Here is a 6837-nt window from a genome sequence, read left to right on the forward strand (position 1 = left end):
AATAGTGTGATAATAAAGCTGTGCAACCATTCTGTAGTAAACAGCTAATGGTGTCTAGTTATATGCAGACCTTAAAGAGACTTGCTGTTTCGAAGATTATAAGAATAACAATATGTCATCATAGGATATGTCACGTCAAAGAAAATTGTATTTCTCCTGTGCTTTAGTGCCACAACGGTAGTAAGTATTCTTATGGGCTCTAAAGGTCTTTTAGAGCCCATAAGAAGAGGGAGACCAAATAATCTGTTTACATTACTTCTGTAGAACACAGATGGTAAGTAGTTCTATACATGTTTAAAAAGATTAGGGGTTTTGAGGATAAGAAGCACACATTTTGACACTATAGAATAAGTCAGGTCAAAGATCATTGCTCTTCTCCTGAGTCTTCAGTGCAGCTTTAGTAGCGTTAAAGTCTTTTTCAAATAATGTAATGTACATTAGTATTACTGCGTTGCGTTGTAACCCAGCAATAGAGGGAGAGCCCAATCATCTGGACCCATTCTGAACCTTCCTAAGGGGATCTTAGATATCTGGGCCTGGGTTAATATAACACTACTTTGTTCCTAATAAAATATCTCTATCTATCTAGTGTTGTTACGCCTCCTTCTGATTGGAAGAATCAGTGAGCCTTTTTTCTGATGTTCTATGTTTAATTAATTTAAGATATCAGGCCTGTATGATTGTCTCATTTGAGCTTCTAGATCTTTCCTACAACCGTAATCTCTGAGAAATGATTGATGAATAAATTGATAGCATGACTAATGCCGCTTTTCCACTGCATGGTACCAGCTCGACACGACTCGACTCGACATGGTATCTGGTACCTGAAGTGGCTGCTTTTTCTAGTACCGCCTTGCTCTAGGTTCCAAGCGAGCTGAGCCGATGCTAAAAGGTGACGTCGGCAGACGGCCGGCCACTGATTGGCCAGAGAGTGTGACGAAGTCACGAGAGCGACATGGCAACCATGCTGGTAACAGCCATAGCAGCGCCGCAGCCAACATATTCCACTTCTTCAACTTCTTCAACATGCCAGCTAATAATACGAACACTAATACCATCGCATTGATGTTCTCCATTGTTGTTACGCAACCCATGTGTGGGTTGCGTAGGTGTTGTTTGCGTCGTGTACAAAAATACGTCACGGCCCTTTCGCGCAGCCGACCCCGCCCACGTCCAGGAGGTACTATTTGCGGTGGAAAAGGACCCGTGCTGCTACCGTGTCGAGTCGTGTCGTGTCGTGTCGTGTCGAGTCGTGTCGAGTCGAGCTACATGTGCGGTGGAAAAAGTGGCATAAATGTAATGTGATACTGAGTTTTGGCAATTTTCCAATTAGGCTATCAGAGCAGGCAGAATAATGTGTCCATGAACAACTGCAGGCCAGGCATTAGTTGAAGATTGGCCCACTGGACCTCCTGACCCAATGTTATCAGGATTTCAATCAAACTAAAGAAGTGTGGACCAATAGTAGAGTAAGTGATGATCATTTGGGCTGAGGATACAAAGTGAGTTTCATGTTACACATACAAACCATAGCAGGGATACCAGAGGGATTCTGCACTTCATTGAGAACAATGAGGAGGAGGAAGGAAGGCCGACATCAAACATCTCCTATGGAAATGTTCCAGGACATCATGGATAATATAAGATGCTATAGCTCATTCTATCCTTTGAATTTGTGGTTCTTCTAAAGAGAACCCTCTCTTTTATGAGTTACAATTAGGTTTCATCAACATTAAAATATTCATGCTTGTTTTTCATTAATTGTTCTTTTAAGATAAACATAGCGCTTATATCTCACACTCAAGGACACCTTTCAAAGACAGATTAATATCATCAGACCAAAATAAATGGACGTACACGCACAATATACAAACAGGCTGCACACAGACAGCTGAGCAGAGTGAGGTCAAGTCATGTTTACTAAAGGCGGTTAGATGTGTGGGCCTACTAATGTGACAGATGGCAGATCACACACTGGTGAACCTGCTTTGATTAGAAGACCTACAATAATCCATGTCCCTTAAGTATGGCCCAAACATAACTACTGATTTGAATGTGTCACATTAAAATAAGGTGCTGTCAGTCTTTCACTTCATATCTGTTTCAGCCAATCATGTTGCTGGAGGAGGCATTTGAAGGACGTATTTACAGCCAGCAGACCAGGCAAGAGCTGGTACTTTTTTCTTGGTGGGAAATCCGGCTAAACATCCTGTCTCAGACACCACGTTGTTACAAAAAACCTTTACAGACAAAGCGTCTGTAAAGGTTTCAGATCTACATGGTGGGGACTGTCCTCTTTAAAAATACATTAATTAAAAGGAAAGCTTCCTTCTTCCCTGTGACCTGGTGACGTTCCAAGTGGGAGTGTCACCCCATGGATAGATCAGCCTAACGGTCTCCTCAGCCTACCGGTCTCCTCAGCCTACCAGGGCTCGGCCTACCGGGCTCCTCAGCCTACCAGGGCTCGGCAGCGTTCTTAAAAAATATTGCAGTCTTTGTGAATAAAACATTGCTTGAAATCCTTCTAGTAGGCCTAAACATTTATGTTTGTTGGCTTTGCGCACCGCCCAGGTATTATAAGGCGGGTGTTTGTTTGTCAGGTGAAAACTAAATGTCAAGGGAAAGAGGTGGTGGTTGAAAAAAGTATTTTGACCGCTTATGAAGTTCACTCGTTGCTTATAATGGTTTATTTGTTTCCCAGTATCATTTCCTTCATTTAGAATAATAATAATAATAATAGATTCAATTTATATAGCGCTTTTCACGTACTCAAAGCGCTTTACATAGGGGCACAAAAATAGATAAAAAAAAAAAAGTTGATGGGGCTAGGGATAGTGAGTGATCTAGGGGTAGGCAGAGGAGAAGAGATGAGTCTTGAGGCGGGACTGGAAAATGGTGAGGGACTCAGAGTCACGAATATGTTGGGGGAGGGAGTTCCAGAGCCTGGGAGATGTCCTGGAGAAGGCTCTGTCACCTAGGCTGTGGAGTTTTGATGTGTGGGTGGAGAGGAGACCGGCTGAGGAGGATCTGAGGGCCCGGGGGGGTTGGTAGAGGGAGAGAAGATCAGAGAGATATGGGGGGGGCCAAATGGTGGAGGGCTTTGTAAGTGAGGACCAGGAGTTTGTAGTGGATCCGATGTGAGATGGGGAGCCAGTGGAGATTTTTGAGGACTGGGGTGATGTGGTGCCACACTTTAGTATGAGTGAGGAGACGGGCTGCTGCATTCTGGACCAGTTGGAGTCTGTTGATGGAGGTGGTGGACATGCCGGCGAGGAGTGAATTGCAATAATCAAGGCGGGAGGAGATGAAGGCATGGATGAGTCTTTCTGCAGCGTGAGGTGTGAGGGAGGATCTGATCTTTGCAATATTACGGAGGTGATAGAAGGAGGTTTTGACAGTGTGGCGGATGTGGGATTCAAGGGAGAGGTTGGAATCAAAGATTACGCCAAGGTTGCGGGCCTGGGGGGAGGGGGAGACCGTGGTGCCGTCGATAGTGAGTGTGGGGGGGTTTGCAAGTTTACTGAGGGTGGATTTGGAGCCAATGAGGAGGAGTTCAGTTTTGTTGCTGTTAAGTTTCAGGAAGTTATTTTGCATCCAGAGAGTGAGTGAAGACTGGCAGGTTTCAATGTGGGAGAGGGGGGGGGGTTGTGGGGGGATTTGGTGCTGAGGTAAATCTGGGTGTCGTCGGCGTAGCAGTGGAAGTCCATGGAGAAATGGCGGAGTAATTGACCAAGGGGGAGGAGGTAGATGATGAAGAGGAGGGGGCCAAGTACAGAACCTTGGGGAACACCTTGTGTGATGGTGGCTGTGGCAGATGTGTGGTTGTGGAGGGAGATGAAGTGAGATCTGTCGGAGAGGTAGGAGTGAAGCCAGCTAAGTGCAGTTCCTTCGATTCCGAGGTTGCTGAGTGGTGAGCAGGATGGTGTGGTTTACAGTATCGAAGGCTGCACTCAGGTCAAGGAGGATGAGGAAGTTGAGGGAACCAGAGTCGGCAGAGATGAGGAGGTCATTGAGGACTTTGAGGAGAGCGGTTTCTGTGCTGTGGAGGGGGCGGAAGCCAGATTGGAGGGATTCAAAAAGGTTATTGGCGTGGAGATGGGATTGGAGTTGTGTGGTGACGATGCGTTCAAGGGTTTTGGAGAGGAAGGAGAGGTTGGAGATTGGGCGGTAGTTACTGAGGGAGGAGGGGTTGAGACCAGGTTTCTTGAGGGTGGGGGTGACAGCAGCAGATTTGAAGGCAGAGGGGACAGTTCCATGGGACAGTGAGGAGTTGAAGAGCTTTGTAAGGTAAGGGCAGAGAACAGGGAGGCAGGACTTGAGCAGGGGAGTGGGGAGGGGATCGAGGGAGCAGGTAGTTGGTTTGGAGGAGCCTATAAGTTTGGAGAGTGCAGGAGGGGTAATCAGGTCAAAGTGGGTGAGACGGCAATGGGGAGGAGGTGTTGGGAGGTCCAGAGAGATGGGTAGGGGAGAGGCCATTGAGTGTGCAGGGGGGTTATGTACAGGGAATAGTGAATGGTTGATTGCAGTGATTTTGTCGGCGAAGAACTGGAGGAATGAGTTGCAGAGATCTGGGGTGGAGATGGAGAGGGTGCTGGTCCGCGGTTTGAGGAGGTTGCTCACTGTGGAGAAGAGGGTTCTGGGGTTTTGACAGGGGTCAGAAAAGATGGCGGAGAGGTATGCAGACTTGGCGGCGGTGAGGGCGTCTTTGTAGGCAGTGAGGTGGAGTTAGAAGAGGTAGGTAGAAGGCAGTTCTTTCATATTTGAATTGTAAAATAAATACAATAATTTCTGAAATTATTGGAAGCGAGTCGAGCTGACCTCGCCTGCTGTACCCACGGTCAAAAACAAAGAACAGCCGAGACAACATCCTTAATTCAAAACATACCGTTTAATTTGGCCTAAATTGGCTACGGATGCGAACTTGGAATTAACTATTTAACAACTTGGCCTATCCTGCTATCCTAGCCTACCAGGAGGCTCAGCCTACCGGTCTCCTCAGCCTACTTCCTCCTCAGCCTACCAGGCTCCTCAGCCTACCAGCCTCCTCAGCCTACCGGGCTCCTCAGCCTACCGGGCTCCGCCTACCCGGCTCCTCATTCTACGGGGCTCGGCCTACTGGGCTCCTCAGTCTACAGTGCTTGATCTACCGGGCTTCTCATTATACCGGGCTCGGTCTACCGGGCTCCTCAGTCTACCGGACTCCTCAATCTACAGGCTTGACCTACCGGGCTCTATATGTGTGTGCGTGTGCGTGTGCGTGTGTGTGTGTGTGTGTGTGTGTGTGTGTGTGTGTTTTAATGTTTGTGTTCATCACCACACACATCCATCATTTCCATGTACCACCTGTGCACACTGACGGTGATGTGACAGCAGGGAAGACAGGTGTGGAGGTGGGGCGGCGTCTGGCCTGCAGGGGGAGTATGGAGCATCGGGTCTGCTGGGGTGATGGGGTCTGATTGCGGACAGGTGACTGCAATCTGACCCAATCAGGAAGTGTGTATTTATGTGCCTGCTTGTCTTTCAGTCAGGGGTAAAGAGAGAGAGGAGGAAGACGCTCTCTGCGAGCCAGAGAGAGCGTCGTAAGACCAGGAGACGGACGGATTGAACATTGAAACGTTGTCCTTTTGTTCGTGTGTCTTTGAGTTTGTTTAATCGAAGTGGAAATAAACGGGAGTTCGCTCCATTTCCACAAAGAACTGTGTCCTGACTCCGTGAACCCGTTACACTGGAGCCCAACGTGAGGCGGAGTCAATTATGGATCCATCATCATTGGCCAGTGTCCTCGGACACCTGGCACAAAGAGCGGAGCGTCAGACCCAACTGCAGCAGGCCCAGAACGAGGTCCTGGTGGAGCTGGCCCGCTCCTTGGCCACCGACCGGGAGGCCATGCGGGAGCTACTCGGCTCCGGAGAACGTGGCGGGGAAACCCGACCGTGGCGACGTATATGTGTCCCCAAGATGGGGGAGGCCGACGACCCAGAGGCCTTCCTGGAGACCTTCCGGGGGGTGGCCGAGGTCTCAGAGTGGCCGCCGCAGGAGTGGGCCCACCGTCTCCTGCCTCTGCTGACGGGAGAGGCCCGGCTCGCGGCCCACAGCCTACCAGCGGCGGCCCAGAAGGACTTTGACACCGTCGCCAGGGCTATCCGGGACCGGTTGGGCCTAAACCCGGAGGAACATCGCCGCCGCTTCCGGGCCCTGGCCTTCACCGACGGCGACCGGCCCTTCACCTACGCCCAGCAGCTGCGGGACCAGGCGAGGAGGTGGCTGGGCCCGGGAAAAAACACACCGGAGGAGATAGTGGAGCAGGTGGCCCTGGAGAGGTTCGTCGAGGGGCTTCCGACCAGAACATCAACGTGGGTCCGGTACCACCAGCCCGGGAGCCTCCTCAAGTTTGTACTGGAGGATGCTCGAAATTGGCATCAATGGCTAGACCCTCTGTTGTTTGCCGTGCGGGAAGTTCCTCAGGCTTCCACAGGGTTTCCCCCATTCGAGTTGCTCTATGGGCGCAGGCCCAGGGGCGTCCTGGACCTCATTAAAGAAAACTGGGAGGAGGGGTCCAGCGACGGTAAAAACGAAATCCAGTACGTCATGGACTTGCGTGCAAAGCTCCACTCACTCGGGGTAATGTCACGTGAGCATTTGCACCAAGCCCAGGAGAATCAGAAACGCCTGTACGACAGAGGGACTAGATTACGCGATCTTACACCGGGGGATAAGGTCCTCGTTCTGCTGCCCACCTCTAGCACCAAATTACTCGCGAAGTGGCAAGGTCCCTTTGTGGTCACACGGCGAGTCGGGGACGTGGATTACGAGGTAGTGCGGCCGGACCGGGGCGAC

The sequence above is a fragment of the Gadus macrocephalus genome, chromosome 13 (assembly GCF_031168955.1).
Source record: "Gadus macrocephalus chromosome 13, ASM3116895v1".
NCBI lineage: Eukaryota > Metazoa > Chordata > Actinopteri > Gadiformes > Gadidae > Gadus > Gadus macrocephalus.